We start from the raw sequence: 18,050 nt of genomic DNA, 5'->3' as shown, positions 1-18,050 counted from the left end.
AGATTTCTAGAATTAAAATCAAATAGTTGTGGTCATCAAGTCAAGGCTAATTGTAGAAAAAGCGCAGACAGGCGGTCCAATTGAATGAGAAGCTCTTTTCTTCAGCATCGTCGAAAAGCCCAATAACTATTTTTGAATTCAAATCAAATAGTTGTGGTCATCAAGTAATTGTTAGTTGTAGAAAAAGCCAAAAATTAAAAATTGACATAGGACCATTAGATTGCCTGGAATGAGAGGTAAACAAGGCACGCCTACCAATGGTCTTTGGACAGGTTGAAGCAAGAATTTAGAATTGACCATTAATTTGTGTAAAATGACAGGCAAACAAGCGTCTTTCAAAGTTAAAGGGATCAATTTATTTCATCAATAATATATTTAATTATTATGCATTTAATCTTAAAAGAAAATCAAACTCAAACCAAAATTACAGAAAGATTTACTAATTCCCTAGATTATAACAGATGTAGACCTGTCTTTATGCAATTTTCTACGCCTTAGAATAGCCTACAGAAGGAGTAGAGAATACTCCAAAATCATCCTGCCTGCATAGATACCACCCTCCCCTCGAACTTAAATCCTTATTATTCAGACATTAAAAAAATAGAATAGCGAAAGAAAAACAAAATTTAAACTTACTAGCCAGCTGTCAAATTACCCTCTTTGTTGTTATTGTCCTATTCAACTAAATAAAATGACCAGGTTGAAAAAAAATTTGCCATAGGAGAATCTTATCAAATAGTTTGTGATAAAAAAAAACTGGAAGTAAAAAGTGACTTGGACCAATATTCACCAAAACTAAAAATGGAATTCTCATGACAATTGCTAAGCCGGCAATATTGACTTTTTATGCTTATTCTAAATATATGAAATTCTTTCACTTTATTGTTACCCACCCAAAACCAAAAATGTGAGAAAATTTGCTTGATTTTTGAAAAAGGGGAATCACCCCTCAAAATTCAAGCGATCTTATTGAAAATCCCTTAATTAAATACATCATATCAGAGAACCTTACCATAGAGGTTTCAAGCTCTAATCTTCAAAGTGTGGAATTTCGCTTTTTTCCCAGGAGTGATTGTATCAAACCGAAGGTCCAAGATAATTGGGTGGGAACTCATTCAAACGTAAATTTAAAGCTCTTTTTTAGTAGGTCAGGGGGAAGTCTTGTTTTCTGCCATTTTAGGGCACCAAACTACGACTTTATCCCAAAGAGGAAGAATTTGCAATCAATTTAAAGTTCTGTGAAGCTAACTTGGCAGCACTAGATTCAACCAAGTTGATTCGCTTTATTTGTCATGACATTAGGCTACGTTTGGTGATTGTAATTGCGTATGGTAGATCCCTAAAAAGAAACATTTTAATGGACCAACTTCTTACTTTTATCAAATTTCTAAGAAAACTTGCAGTTGGAATGATACAATTTTTCAAAGTACTAAAAAACTTTAGTTTAATGATCAAGGTGTTGAGAACGGGGTAGTCCCCCTATACAGCGTAATTAATATTTGTTTTAAGTTTAGACTTGCTCCTTACTTATTTGAAAAACCTTTTCTATTTCTTTAAATACATATCATGAAACTGTAAAGTTTTATGAATACAATACTTTTGGTAACGCAGAAAAAACGATAAATATTTCAATGATCTCTGTTTGGATTTTGATGGGTAATCACAGTTCTTGGCAATGAACTGTAAGGAGCGACCCGGCTCAATAGTTACCGAAACTTTTAAAAACGGAATTTTGATACCAATAGACATATCAAAAGAATTGGCAGAATATGCTGATTCCAAATATATAAGTTTCGTTAAGCTTAGTTTTACCCATCAAAAGCTACGAGAAAATTTGTCTGATTTTCGAAAAAAGGAAGATAGACCCCCTTTAAGTCTTAGAATTTTAATGAAAATCCCACCATCGGATTCAGTGTATCAAAGAACCCTACTGTAGAGGTTTCAAGCTTGTATCTGCAAGAATGAGGAATTTCGTAATTTTTACCAGGAGAAAGATAATGGATGGTTGTTTATTTGTTTCTTTTTTCTTTTTCTTTTTTCAAGGGTGATCGTATTGACACAGCGGGCCTAAAACGTCGAGTGATGGCCCACTCTAATGGAATGAAAAGTGCTAGTGCCCTTTTCAAGTGACCAAAAAAATTGGAGGTCAACTAGGCATCCTCCCGTGCCACTTTCTTCCTAAAATTGTCCAATAAAAATTTGAGATAGCTCTTTTATTCAGCATCGTTGGAAAGCCCAATAACTATGTCTTTAGAGGTAAAATGATCCCCCCCTACAGCCCCAGGGGAAATGGTTTTATGTTTTAAAATTTACCAATTGTTTTATTTGTTTTTGAGAAGTATGCATACATTTTTCGGGTGGGGAAGAAAAAGGACGAATTTTCTGCTGGGAGGACTTTGCTGGAGAAAATTTTCCATAGAGGGAAATTTCCAGGAAGTGAACTTTTCAAGGGAAGTTTTACACTTGGTGAATTTACCAGAATTCCTATAAGAAATTTCTTTATATGTCTTGCTTTTTCTTTACTGATTCAATTTTAGGCGCGGAGATGATAAAGGTAATTTTTCCAAAAACCAACATATTGGACGCCTTTATACTTCATAACTGTAAAAAATAAAATCCTTTTCAAAGTGACAACTTGATAAATACAATATTTGCTGGGAAAAAAATGATAAAAAACAAAAAAAAAACGTATCCGTTCAGAGGGAAAATTCCCTGCGTTCCGATCAGGAGAAAACAGTTCTTATTATAGTCGCTTCATATATCAGTTCAAAGAAACTCTTGCAGTGCAAGCAAAAGTTGACGGCATATTTCTACCGGAATTATCCCTTATTAAGTTATTGTACATAGCGAAGGCCTTAGTTAACATTTAAGTTTGTCTGTAAGTGGTAAGAAGTGAGATGGGACCGTATTAGCCTGTCTAACTAGTGTAGGAAAAAGCTATGAACGTGTGATTTTCCCTAAAACCGTTATTTTCAATAACCAGTGTGTTTTAAAAATAAACCATTAGTTGTTCGTTTACTATTTAATATTTTATTAGAACAAAGATCGTTTGTAATCAAGATTAGAAAAGATGAGTTCTTTCTAAGTATTTATGCAGAGCAACAAAACGCTCACCCTAAGATCAAAATTAAGTTGAACTCTTTTGGGGGGGGGGGGTTGGACCAAGCAAAGAAACTAGACTCAAAGATATATATAATGTATGTTATTGTGATTACACCGTTAAAAAGATTTGATTTTAATGAAGGACTAACCGAGTTTCGTAAAATCAGGTAGTATCGACGGAGGTAGGATTTGGGCCCTTCTCTCTCCCTCCGTAACTTGAAGATTCTCTGGTGCCTTTGGCATCGGGTTCCAAAGCTTAGTTTTGCCACAATTTATCAATCTCTACAATCAAGATTCGAGTTAATTCTTTTCAAAGGACAGCAACAACCAAAAAAAACCACCAAAAAACACTGTTATTAAGGCTTTCCTTTCTACGAAAAAAAGAGTTTATAATCCTTTTTTTTCTTCTAGATGTGGAACAGTTACAGAGTATTACCCCCAAAGTTGGAAAGGGATTATTGTTACCCATAAGAAGGCTCATCGGTGCAGACTTAAAACTTGGTTCGCCGAGCAGCACTGCACAGAATTTATTGATGGACGAACTGGAAACCTACGGGTGTTGAACGCACCAGGAGTTCCTGCATTTACTTGGGGTCATACCGACCTGGGAACACCATCAAATATCTTTGGCTTATGAATGAGTTCAATTTGGATCATTACATAGATATATGCACGAGTTGCCTATACAAGACTTTGGCCCTAATGAAAAGTTGACCTTTCTTTGCCAAATTGCCACATCTCCGAAATTAGTCCATAATATGGGCTTTTTACTTTTAGCAATATCATCTCATTCCATTCATATTGTTAACCCCTACTCAGGAAAAACTGGGCAATTTCGAGTTTGCCATCCGCGCCCGAGGCGAATTGGGAAAATGTGTATATGCTCAGCGCCCTTGGGATGTGTTTAAGAATATTTACTGGAGATGGATGTCCCCGGAAGTAATGGAAAGACAAATGCCTAGAGTTGAGTCGGATATGTTTTCTCTGTGCATGGTGGTAGTAGTAGTTTTTACAGGAAAACTGCCATAGGAGGACATGGATTTTGAAGATGTGCTTGAATTGATAAGTCAAAAAAGAGATGAATCTAAAAATATAGTAAAAAGAAATCCTGTCAGCAATGTTGGAAAGTTTCCCACATTAATTCGAAGGTTGTTAAAAGCTGGGCTGGATGTAGAGCCGCAAATATGCTGTGATTCTTCAGAAATCGAATTTATGCTCAAGCAGCAAATTCAAAAAACAGAAAAATGCATCAGATCGAATCTCGGTCAGCCACTTTCTGTTGATAAGATACCTTTTCTAATGCCCCTTTCTAAACAAGATTGATTCGGACTCAGAAACATCATGTTCAAGTCAAGAGAGGTTTGTGACTTGCTAGAGATTCTGGTGTTTTTGGCACTCCGGAAGTAATCGATGAATGCGGAGAATCAGTAAGTTCTGCGTCTTCCAAATCTTATGTTCAGAAAAAGGTAGAAACCTCTTGTCCGAAAATTTTGTACAAAAAGAGAGGTTGTTAAGCCAACAAGTTCAGGAGATAATACCCAAAGTGTTTCGAGCAGTCCCATCCAAAGCAAAAGTTTTTCGAGGCGGTTTTCACTCCCCGTCACGATCGAAGAAAAATGAGACAAGCTCCTTCGATTCGGCAGGTAAAGCGTCCCTTTTTCCCGCAGCAGCCAAAACGCAGAACGGCTAACGATTCGTCTGGCTCATCCTGGGGTAATATATTGAACTCAAGGAATGCCGGTATATTAAAACTTACAAAGAGGATGTTATCTACTGACCTAAAATCAGCAGACCTGAGCAAAAATAACACCAACTACTATTCTATCCAGCAATCGCTGGATACAGTGGACAGGGCGGCCCTGAGCCAATTTATGAAAAGGTTCAAAAGGGCAAAAAAACTCTCTCGAAAGATGGATCATCAAAAGTTATCCCACCTCCCCCCTCCAATGCCAAAAATTACCCAAGAGCCTCGAAAACCATCAAGCCACTTCAGAAACAAGAAGCATGTGATAGATCTGAATGGCAAAGTTGAATAAATCAAAAGTTCATCAAAGTTGAATAAATCTCTGGACAGTGAAATATTTTTAGAAGAAATGACATTTTTTCAATAGACAATTTACACTAACCTGGTCGTAGAACTGAAAAAAAAAACAAACATTATATCTGTTTCTGTTACTACAGCTTGTAAAAATGTTCGCCTGTCTAGGCTAGCTTTTGGTTTCCTTATTTTCAACTATGTAATATTCTAAAGAATATTTAAGATTTGATATTCTTAAGAATTAATTTCTTGAGTGTATTTTCTTGATTATATGAATTATCGTTGCAAAATTGAATTTTAATTTTTTGCGAATTAGACCGTGGATGTAGCGAAATTTTCATTCAGTAAACTGAATTTAGACCTTGAGTCAGTCCCACATGATTATTCACAACAATATTGTAGCTATTATTTAACATGAAGTGTGACAATTTATTATCGTGCCTTTTTTTTTTAGGTGGGGGGGGGGTATTTTTGCTAGTTTAGAATTTTTTTTTTATTGAGATTTCGCTTTCTTAAAAATTATCGGTACCTAAATATAACTTTAAAAAGAAATTGGAGCCTTATAGTTTCAGTGTAAATGTTTCTATCAATTCTAAATAGAATTTATTTCGTTCCTTTCAAAAAAGGGGGGGATAATAGAGCTGATAATTTACCTGGGGAGTTTCTGCTCCAAAAAAGTCTTTATTTATACCGTCTAATGACAATCATTTATTTCTAGTCATTGCACATGAAAACTTAGACCGTAAAAGGTATGATCGTATGGCAGTGGCATAGCTAGCTGTGGAGGGTGGGTACAGGTGAGTACAGCCCCCAAGTGCAACTCCTGTTGGGATACTATTTATACTTATTTCATGGATGGTAGACTGGGGGGGGGGCCGTGGACACCTCTGACTAAAATCGTTTTCGGACACTAGAAAACCCACCTATGTCTCTGTCTATACCCTCCCCTCTCAGAATAGCATTTCTGAACCTTTGGGGCTATATTTGAGTCAATTTTGGCGTTAAGTAAATTTATTTGATCTTTTTAAGCTGCAAGTTTCGTTTTTCTTGATTAGTTCGTATCGCTGACTGTTAAATAGCAATCTGTAATGCGATTCTTTGATCAAATAAAAGATGTTCAAGTTTTAAGTTTAAGCTCGTTTTCTGGAGATTTGGAGTCTTTTGGTTATTAGGATTTATATATTGTACTGACCGTTAAAGGCTGGAAGGCCTTTTTCGTGAAAAAGTAGCTCATAATCTATCTTACAAATGCAAAGATAATCTTATTATTCAATACAGAGTTAAATTTAGTTTAATGTGTCTTAAATTCAGTTGATAGCTTGTTTTGTCTTGTTTTTAGTTTTTTTTTTTGTAATTTTGACAGTTGATTGCTTCTCTTGTGGTGTTTTTAATTTTTTTTTTTTTTTTGTAATCTCACCATTTCTGATTATAATCGCTTCATATATCAGTTCAAGGAAACTCGTGCAGTGCAAGCAAAAGTTGACGGCATATTTCTACCGGAATTATCCCTTATTAAGTTCTTGTACATAGCGAAGGCCTTAGTAAACATTTAAGTTTGTCTATAAGTGTAAGAAGTGAGATGGGACCGTGTTAGCCTGTCTAACTAGTGTAGGAAAAAGCTAAGAACGTGTGATTTTCCCTAAAACCCTTATTTTAATAACCAGTGTGTTTTACAAATAAACCATTTGCTGTTCGTTTACTTTTTAATATTTTATTAGAACAAAGATTGTTTGTAATCGAGATTAGAAAAAGATGAGTTCTTTCTAAGTATTTATGCAGAGCACCAAAACGCTCACCCTAAGATCACAATCAAGTTTAACTCTATTGGGGGGTGGGGGGGGGGTGGACCAAGCAAAGAAACTAGACTCAAAGATATATAAAATGTATGTTATTGTGATTACACGTTAAAAGATTTGATTTTAATGAAGGACTAACCGAGTTTCGTAAAATCAGGTAGTATCGACGGAGGTAGGATTTGGGCCCTTCTCCCTCCCTCTGTAACCCGAAGATTCTCTGATGCCTTTGGCATCGGGATCCACAGTTTAGCTTTGCCACATTTTATCAATCTCTACAATCAAGATTCGAGTTAATTCTGTTCAAGGGACAGCAAAAAAAACAAAAAAACACTGTTTTAAGGCTTTCCTTTCTACGAAAAAAAAGAGTTTATAATCCTTTATTTCTTCTAGATGCTGAACAGTTACGGAGTATTGCCCCAAAGTTGGAAAGGGATTATTGTTACCGTAAGAAGGCTCATCAATGCAGACTTAAAACCTGGTTCGCCAAGCAGCACTTCTCAGAATTACTGATGGCGTAACTGGAAAACCTATGGGTGTTGACGCACCAGTAGGTTCTGCATTTACTTGGCGTCATACCGATCCGGGAACACCATCAAATATCTTTGGCTTATGAATGAGTCCAATTTGGATCATTACATAGATATATGCACGAGTTGCCTATACAAGACTTTGGCCTTAAAGAAAAGTTGACCTTTCTTTGCCAAATTGCCACTGCTCTGAAATTAGTCCATAATATGGGCTTTTTTACTTTTAGCAATATCATCTCATTCCATTCATATTGTTACCCTACTCAGGAAAAACTGGGCAGTTTCGGGTTTGCCATCCGCGCCCCGAGGCGAGTTGAAAAAAAGTGTATATGCTCAGTGCCCTTGGGATGTGTTTAACAATAATTACTGGAGATGGATGTCCCCGGAAGTAATGGAAAGACAAATGCCTTGAGTGGAGTCGGATATCTTTTTTCTGTGCATGGTGGTAGTAGAAAATAGCAAAGAGTCATCTAGTAATGGATCTCTGTATGAGACTGCCAATGAGGTGAGCCAACCTGAATTTTTTTTTTTGCGTGCCGCCCTCTGACTTAAAGAAGCCAAAAGTTAAATTATCTCCTCCTCCCCCCAAACCAGCCCGAGTGAATCTGACCAGCTAGCCTTTAGTGCCTTATGACGACTCTGTACCTGCGTCCAAAGATACTAGTTTTATATCTGAGAAAATTGTCGTGAAAAAAGACACAAACCGAGGCAGTGTGAATGTGGACTCTGTTGTTTCCAAAAATTTTGAAAGTGTAATCGAGCCTTCAAGTGGCAATACGGGATCCACACCAAGTAGTGCTTCAACCATAATTGATACCACAAATCCCATTGGCTGGGAGAATTTAGTTACTGAAGAAATGATTCCAAAGACTGTTTCAGTGTGTGAAACCATTACTGAAAACTCTCATCTGTCATAATTACATTCAACATGTGCAAAATAACCTAGCTGGATTTGAACCATGTGGCTCTGATGGCTGCCCTGTTGAAGACGAGGAAAATAACAGAAATGAGAATGTAGAAAACCAAATGATAAAAAACTCGTTTAATCAACTAGTGCCCATGCAAAAGAGTGTCTTTGAAACAGTGAACATAAAGGAGGAAACCGCTTATTTGTCGGTTGTTGGGGACCAAGGAGCATTGAGTCAGTTAATTCTGCCAATCAGTGAATTTATATATATATGTCCCTTTTCCAGTTGTGATTGACTTGTCTTTCACAACTTTTACTTTTAGTTATTTCTTCTTTTCATAACATGAAAAGATCTGGAATTGGGGTTAGACAGGCATAGGTTACTAGAATAACGTTTTCTTGGTAATGTGTATTATTGTAAAAGATAAACAGCCAAAAATGCTATATATTTTGTTTAAGTAACATATTTAAGCAATTTATTTGTTTATTGAGATTTCGCTTTCTTTAAAAATTATCGGTACCTGAATATAAAGTTTAAAACGAAATTGGAGCCCTATAGTTTCAGTGTAATGTTTTTATCAATTCTAAATAGAAGTTATTTTTTTCTTTCAAAAAAGGGGGGAGGGTAATAGAGCCTGATAATTTACCTGCGGAATTTCTGCTCCAAAAAGTCTTTATTTATACCGTCTAAAGACAATCATTTGTTTCTAGTCATTGTACATGAAAATTTAGCCGTAAAAGGCACGGTTGTATGGCAGTGGCATAGCTAGCTGTGGAGGGTGGGTACAGGCGAGTACAGCCCCCAAGTGCAACTCCTGTTGGGATACTATTTAGATTTATTTCATGGATGGTAGACTGGGGGGAGATGGACACCTCTGACTAAAATCGTCTCCGGGCACTAGAAAACCCACCTATGCCTCTGCCTATACCCTCCCCTCTCAGAATAGCATTTCTGAACCTTTGGGGTAATATTTGAGTCAAAATTGGCGTTTAGTAAATTTATTTGATTTTTTTAAGCTGCAAGTTTCGTTTTTCTTGATTAGTTCGTATCGCTGAGTGTTAAATAGCAATCTGTAATGCGATTCTTTGATCAAATAAAAGATGTTCAAGTTTTAAGTTTAAGCTCGTTTTCTGGAGAGTTGGAGTCTTTTGGTTATTAGGATTTATATATTGTACTGACCGTTAAAGGCTGGAAGGCTTTTTTCGTGAAAAAATAGCTCATAATCTATCTTATAAAAGCAAAGATAATCTTATTATTCAATACAGAGTTAAAAAAAAAACTTAAGCTTTAGACTAAAAAAAGTAAATATGCTTTCAGACAACTTAAGACTGTATCGAAGGAAACTTTGTTCAAATTTAGTTTAATGGTCTTAAATTCTGTTGATAGCTTGTTTTGTCTTGTTTTTAGTTTTTTTTTGTAATTTTGACAGTTGATTGCTTCTCTTGTGGTGTTTTTAATTTTTTTTTTTTTTTTGTAATCCTCACCAATAGGATTAATTCAATACAGAGTGAAAATTATGTTTTGTACTTACACTGGTTTGTGCGAGACTTTCCTAATTTGCCAAGTAAATGTAGACTTGATTAGCTGCAGACAATACTAGCTGTAGCAACTTGCGACTGTGCATACATAGTTGAATGGAGAAATGGAATCCCTAGCAATGCAAATTAGAAAGAATGGAAAATATTAGCTTTTAATTCGCTATGTCAATACATAGTCTAGCTCTGCTAGGTTGTTCTTGATGTTTGTTAGAAAGATTCGACTTTGACTTACATGTTGCATCGAAAGCGCAGCGTTGGTAAATAGTTTTTTTTTTCTGTTTGTCAATAAAGAAGCCAAAAACGGCAGAAAAGTTTCCGTTCTTCGCATTTCTAACAAACTTAAGAATGACTAAAAATAGTCATTGAGCTTGGGTACGTCGTGATATAGTGAATTAAATAAAAAAAAACAAGTTTTTTTAACTGAAAGTAAGGAGCGACATTAAAACTTAAAACGAACAGAAATTACTTCGTATATGAAAGAGGCTGCTTCCTCATCAACGCCCCGCTCTTTACGCTAAAGTTTGACTCTGTCTATCAATTCTTCTTTTTAAAACAGTAAAAAACTTTAGCGTAAAGAGTGGGGCGTTGATGAGGAAGCAGCCTCTTTCATATACGAAGTAATTTCTGTTCGTTTTAAGTTTTAATGTCGCTCTTTACTTTCAGTTAAAAAAAAACATTTTTTTTTTTATTTAATTTCTGAACGTTTTTGAATCAATGCATGTTTTGATTTTGGCTCGCCGCAGAGGAATAATTAAAACGAAATTTGCATTTTTTTTTTTTTTGGCTAAATGGCTTTCTCATAATTTTGATCGAATGATTTGAGAAAAAAAGAGCGGGGGAGGAAGCCTAGTTGCCCTCCGATTTTTTTGGTTAATTAAAAAGGCAACTAGAACTTTTAATTTTTTACGAATATTTTTATTAGTAAGAGATTTACGTAACTTATAAATTAGCTTACGTAAAGAACTTTTGTATTCTCATATTTTTATTACATATATGAGGGGTTCGCCCCCTTGTCAGATCCTTGCTCTATACACTAAAGCTTAAATTTTGTCCCGATTCATTACGAATTACCCCAGAATCACAAAAGCTGTAGAATAAATAGTTGAAATTACTAAAAATACTTTAACGTAAAGAGCGAGGTATTGGGAGGAGGTGATCCCCTCAAATGGGTAATAATTTCTGTTTGTTTTAAGTTTTAATGCTGTTCTTTGACTTCCAGCTGAAAGTACTTTTTCATATTTATTTTTCATTGTGTTTTTAAATAATGCTAGTAAATCCTGCGCTCCCTTCATGGAGATTTTCATCCCCCATGACACATTATCGATGGAAAGTTCCCCCCAGCATATCCCCCTCTTCTCAACCCCTCCCCCAACCAAAAAAGTCCTCCTGAAAACGCCTGTACACTTCCCAATAACCATTACTATATGTAAGCATTGGTCAAAGTTTGTAACTTGTTGCCCCTCCCATGGGGACTGTGGGGGAGTAAGTCGTCCCTAAAGACATAGTTATAAGGTTTTTCGACTACGCTGAATAAAATGGCTATCTCAGAATTTTGATCCGTTGACTTTGGTAAAATAATTAGCGTGGGAGGGGGCCTAGGTGCCCTCCAATTTTTGGTCACTTAGAAAGGGCACTAGAACTTTTTATTTCCGTTAGAATGACCTCTCTTGCAGCATTCTAGGACCACTGGGTCGATACGATGCCCTAGGAAAAAGAAAAAAAAAACAAAAAAACAAAAAAACAAATAAACACGCATCCGTGATCTGCCTTGTGTCAAAAAATACAAAATTCCACATTTTTGTAGATAGGAGCTTGAAACTTCTACAGTAGGGTTCTCTGATACGCTGAATCTGATGGTGTGATTTTCGTTAAGATTCTATGACTTCTAGGGGGCGTTTCCCCCTAATAGCTAAAATAACGCAAATTTTCTCAGGCTCGTAACTTTTGATGGGTAAGACTAAACTTGATGAAACTTATATATTTAAAATCAGCATTAAAATCCGATTCTTTTGATGTAGGTATTGGTATCAAAATTCCATTTTTTAGAGATTCTGTTACTATTGAGCCGGGTCGCTCCTTACTACAGTTCGTTACCACGAACTGTTTGATGAAAGCATTTTGTCATATAGAGATGAATTCTCTCAATTGAAAGCCATACAGCTACTTGTCAAATAGAGTAAAATGTTTCTAAGCGTCAGTGTGAGTCATGATACCAGCACCAAATTTTCAGCCCGCCCTAAACCTTCAAAGGGGGAATAGCTTACTCCGGGAATTCTTTAGTTTCAGTGTTTAAAATATTGACAAAAAGATTGATAAATAATGAAAGTTTTTAAAAAAAAACAATAAAAGAAGCTCAAGTCTGTAAATTAGACATTATAATTTTGCAAGTTGGGTGCGTTTTTCGTCAGCACTGCCGTAGATCCATGCCGCACATCCATGTCCAATCCATGCACTGCCGTAGAGGCAATTCTCTCAAGGAAAAGATGTTCATCTCGATGAGAGACAGAATAACTTTTAATCAGAAAAGTTTACTGAAGCCATTTACGTAAAAAAACATTGTTATTTTGCGAACAGAAAAGAGCAAATTTATGATGTCCATTGGGATGGATTTAACTAAGATCATAATTCATACTTAAAATGAACAGAAACTATTATGAAAGAAAAAGCGAAACTTAAAAGAAACTGACATTTCAATAAATAATAAAATTAAAAAAGCTTGCAAAATAAATGTGTCTCCCGACTTTCCGAAAACTAGAATTTCAATAGTACTCAGCTGTTATCCAAATTGGAGATTTTATCGAGCCAATTTGATATTATTTTCAATAAATGGAATTACTTGTTTCCTCCTAGAATTTTGCCTGTTAACAAAAATGTATTCAGATGTAGATATAAGTACGTCCATTCACAAAATTGTAAAGTAGGAGGCTTAGGAATCTGCTCATTTATTTTAATTATTTTTTAGTGAAGACAAAAAGATGAATTTTTGAATATCTAGAGGGATTTTGCTTCTCTTCTATATAATTGCTGAAAACCTGTATTATTCAAAATCCAGGCTAGGGCCCTGCATTGCCGAATTCTCCGCTTTGAAAGGATCATTTGATAGTCTGTGATTGATGTCAAGTCTTTGATTGACGTATATTACCCTAAAACAATCAGTAGCAACCCAGATGACAAATGAGCCATGAAACGGAGATCAGCACCGCCAATTTGGACCTTAAGGGTCTAGTGCCATCTTACTTATAAATGATAAATCATTTTTTTACAATGAAGTATTTTCTTAAGAAATTTGATCAAGTCCATTCTAAAACTGTTAAATTCAATTGACCTTCTTAAATGCTCGTGCACAAAAGCTATCATAAACAAAATTTTTATTTAAACTGAGAAAAAACATGGTTTCTGTTTCTGTTAATATAACTTGTAAAAATATTCGCCTGTCCTGGCCAGTGTTTGAATTCCTTATTTTCAACTATGTGATATTCTTAAGAAATAACGAAAATATAGGGATCTCAAGAACTAATTCTTAAGATGTGATATTCTTAAGAATTATTTTTAGACTCTATCTTATTGATTTTCTGATTTATGATTACAAAATATTTTTTTTTTCTACGAATTTTGTGGATATTTCATTCAATAAACTTAATTCGGAACTTGATCCAGTCCAGATTGTAGCCAATATTTAAGATAGTGCCTTTATTTTTGTTTTTATAGGGTGGAAGGGGGACATTTTCGCTAGTTTGTTATATTGCGTATTTAGATTTCGTTTTTTTTTTAATTATTAGCAACCTGAATACAAACTTCAAAACGAAATTGGAATCTGATAGTTTCAGTGTAATTGTTTTGCATCAATCCTAAATAGAAGTTGTTTTTTTTAGGGGAAGGGTAATGAGCCTGGCGATTTACTTGGAGAATTAGAGCTCCAAATATTCCTAATTTTATACCATCTAATGACAGTCTGTGCTTTCTAGTCGTTGTAAATATAATTCTAGCCATGAGAGGCATGGTCTTATGACAATAGCCTAGCTAGTTGTGGGGGGAGGGGGGTTTGGAGAACAATCATAACCAAGTGCAACACCTGTTGAGGTGGTATTTAGAAATGTCTCGTGGACGATAGACCGGAGGTCCGCGCCTCTAACTGATATCGTCCCTGGGTACTAACAAACCTATCTACCCCTCCGCATAATCCCCCCCTCTCCCTATCTCTCTCTCTGAATAGCATTCCTGGAAATATCGGCGCCATATTTGTGTCAAAATTGGTGTCTAATAAATTTATTTCATTTTTGAAGGTGTAAGTGTTACGTTTTCTTTTTTCTTGATTAATTGGTATCGCTGAGTGTTAAATAGCGATCTATGATATGATACTTCGATGAAAAAAAAAATGTTCAAGTTTTAAAGTTTAAGATCTTATTCTGGAGCTATCCAAAATAATTAACACTAGCTGCAGATTATCGGATTTCCAAGGGCATGTACATACGATGGCATTCAAAGGTGCTGAATAGCGTGTCTTAATCCTCTGTAAGGCAGGTACTTGGTTGAAAAATATGGGGTTTAGGGCGAGGAGAGGGGTTAGTCCTGTGATTATTTTGGCCATTTTAGAATCATTTACCTACTAATTTGCCTGTTTTCCTTTTTTTTTTTTTCATATGGATTTTAACCCTCAAATCCTGTTAGCCCTGGGCTCACCTCCCCTCTCTATTGGTGCCTGTGTTTCCTTGTTACAAATCCCAACTTGTTGCAAATTCTTGTAGATCTTAATAACTGGGAACGAAAACCGCTTTATCTTCATTATGAAAAATAATTCATTATGCCCACTTTGTTTAGCCACTTGCCTATGATTTGAAAGCCACTTCATCAAATCGTACCAGTTCAGTTTGCTCAACCCTACCCGATATAAAGAAGGATCATCTTCAGTAAGAAGCATAATTTGGGCTTAACTTTTCAACACGTTTCCAATGCTGTTATTTAATGTTGTCTATTATTTACCTTAGATCTGATTGTATTCATGATGACCTCTTCACAGGGGGTCTGCAAATTGGGAGTCGGAAATCTTTTGTCGAGTCTTTACTTAGAGCGTTTAATAGGCCAGTTTTAGCTCATATATGGTTACTCCGAATTCTATAGAACAATCAAATTCAACTTCATGTAAAGGTTGACTAACCAATAAAACACTGGACAAACAGGCAGGAATCTGCTTACAGTGTAAAAATTTTTAATTTTAGGAAAAACTGCAAACATTCATGACAGAGAAAAATCTTTAAATGTCTCAGACGATCTGAACTAAAAAAAAAAAAAAATGTAGTCTAGCGGAGGGCTAATACCCTGGTAATGTTCGTTTAGTGATTCTAGAACAAAAGTTCTTTCCCTACAAGTTCCATGAATATCTTGTGCGTGTTTTGACTTAGAACTTCGCTTAATTTTTGTCTTTTTTTGTCGCAATTGATTCGTAATGCGGACTTAATTGGCATCTTAGATTTTCTGAATTCATTGTTCTCATCATTCAAATCATAAGCTAATAATTGTGTCTATACAATAAACTTTTTCGCGTCCATTTTTTCAAATTTATGTTTTAAGAGTGACTGATATGGGTCGTTGTATAATTTGCAAGATCCGCAAAACAATTACATGTGTTTTATTGTCCAATTGGCATTAAATTAACATTAACTTAAGATTTCAAATTTGATATATCATGAGAAAACAATTAATCTAGATTTAAAAAAAACTGCTTCTGTGTTTTCATCAAAAGTTTGAAAAAATTCCCCCCCCCCAAGACTTTGAAAAAAAAACTATTTTATTTCTTTTTAGTCCTTGCTAGTAGTATAGGTGTGGCATCATTTGATAAAAGTCGTGGAATTCTCTTGAATTTCTCCACTAACTGTCACAAAATAGCCATACTCTCCATTCTCATTTATAGTAGAAAAGTCGGGGTAATCCTGAGATTGTAAAATTTTATAGTCACCAATGGGTATTTTATAATTTGACATGCAGTTTGCATATAGTCCATTATGATCTAAACATAAACCGTAGCTCGGATTATCAGGATGAGTAGGGTCACATTGAATGTACCGATCATTATGGAATACCAGACCACCATATATAGCTTTTTCAATCTTAAGATGAATTTCTAAATCTTCAATTAAGTGGATTTTATGTGGACCTGCAAATTTCAACATTTGTTGGTATGCTAAAGATGGTGTTGAAAAATATGCATTTGGGTCTAAACTATAAAGATCTAGTACATCTTCAACAAAGGTCATAAAAACATCGGCTAGAGTTAACACATCTGATACAAGATAAACTCCGCAATAATGCCACAAATTTTGCACTCGAAGACATCCCAAACTTTTTGCGCAAAAGCGTATTCTTCTGCACTTATGTCCTTTTGGTTGAGATCATCATAAAAAGATGCTTGAGATGGTAAACTTGGTTCTTCAAACCGTGTAAATTCATCCATATAACTATACGGGAAACACCCTTTTGTGTAAGTAGATTGTATTGATGATCATTTGAAAATTTCTGTCGTAGGATTTGGAAAGACTGTGGATCTTCAGCCTTTTGTAGAGCAATCAAATTTTCCAAGGATTTTGGCAGGAATGCAAAAGTGTCAAAGAAGAGAATTGAATAGCGGCGTTCTTGGTTATTTTCAAGGCTCCGGGACCAGCTAATTTTTAAGGTGAGAAATTTTTCGCTTGATTTAGCCAATGGTTCGTACTGTAAATTAAAACCTTCAATTTGTGAAAGGGCTTCCAAAACATGTTTTATGTCATAACTTAAATTATGGAACCCAACCGGAATATACCGCTTATGTCTTAAAACGGTGTTACATGTCGAGTGAGCTAAACATTCAAAATTCGGTCCTTTAATATGATGGCAGTGGTGTCTGACTGTTCTATCTCCTACTTTTTTCGGTTTTTCGATCAGGGGTTTTTCACATATACCACAATTAGTCTCTTGAAATTTATGACTATCTTTTTCAGTAATTATCATCTCGTGACAAGTATCATATATTTCGTCTAAGCAGTTTTGTGCGTCTTGAATGAGTAATATCATGCCGTCAATGTGGCAATTTGGACCATAGGTTTCTTGGTATTGCTCAAGTTTTTTACCGTATTTGACGACGGCATGTGCGTACGCTGCTGGCCGGTGCTCTGAAATTATTCCTTTTCGAATAGGTTCCTCAACTTTTTTGATGATTGACTCGAAATCTGCAAAAATTCTGTATTGAAATGACATTTTATTATAGAGATCCTTAAATTCGACTACTACTTTTTCGCTCTTTGGAATAGACAATGTTTGTAAGCCGTGAGGAGAGCAGGCTTCGATATGTTGTTTAATTTATCCTCAGTCCTTGATGGTGACAGGCAGTATGGACAATAGAATCGCGCTGTTTTTCCTGAAGATAGTAAACGACTTAGATTTACGATAGGCCAAAAATGAGCGTAGTCTGCATTATCTGACTCTCCTTACAGTAAATAGGCATAATATTTTACATTAGAATTAGATGGAGCACGAATTGGACAAATTGCTTTCTCTATTTCATTATAATGTAATACGCATATCCCTACTGAGGCGGAGGCGTTTTCTTGCTCCCATTTTGAGATATCGTTGATTTTGATTGGCCATTTTCCCTAAAAACAGTGGAATGTAACGGTTGGAAAAATACCGGGTTCTCAATGACTTCCTTCTAGCCCATTCCTATTTAACTCTAGTAAATTAGACTGACTAGAATTGTCTTTTAAAACTTGATGTCCCGCTGCCAAGACCGACCATTTGAAACATTGTAATCCTTGGTCGAACCGCATTTGAAAAATTCTTTTTTTGCTAGCAAGGGCTTGCGGAACTGGAGGACCGTTCCGGCCAGCGGGAATGGGAAAATCCCCGTCAAATTTCGCAATATGAATGTCGAGACTCCGGATTCCTGTAAGTGAAAATCCACTCCCATTTTCTGCATACTTTTCCGCCGATTCATTGATTTTTGTGATGCATTTGTCAATTTCTGTATCTATATCCCCACCTCTATTAAAACGTTCCATGTACGAAAGCAAAGGGACAGTCCTATCCTCTTCATCTTCCCAGCTAAAAATTGCAATAACTGCCAGTTGAGTTCTTACGCTAGTACGTTCTTCTTCTTGAATTTGTATTATTAT

The sequence above is a fragment of the Artemia franciscana genome, chromosome 16, assembly GCF_032884065.1.
Source record: "Artemia franciscana chromosome 16, ASM3288406v1, whole genome shotgun sequence".
Classification (NCBI taxonomy): domain Eukaryota; kingdom Metazoa; phylum Arthropoda; class Branchiopoda; order Anostraca; family Artemiidae; genus Artemia; species Artemia franciscana.
Note: the sequence above shows the minus strand (reverse complement) of the source record.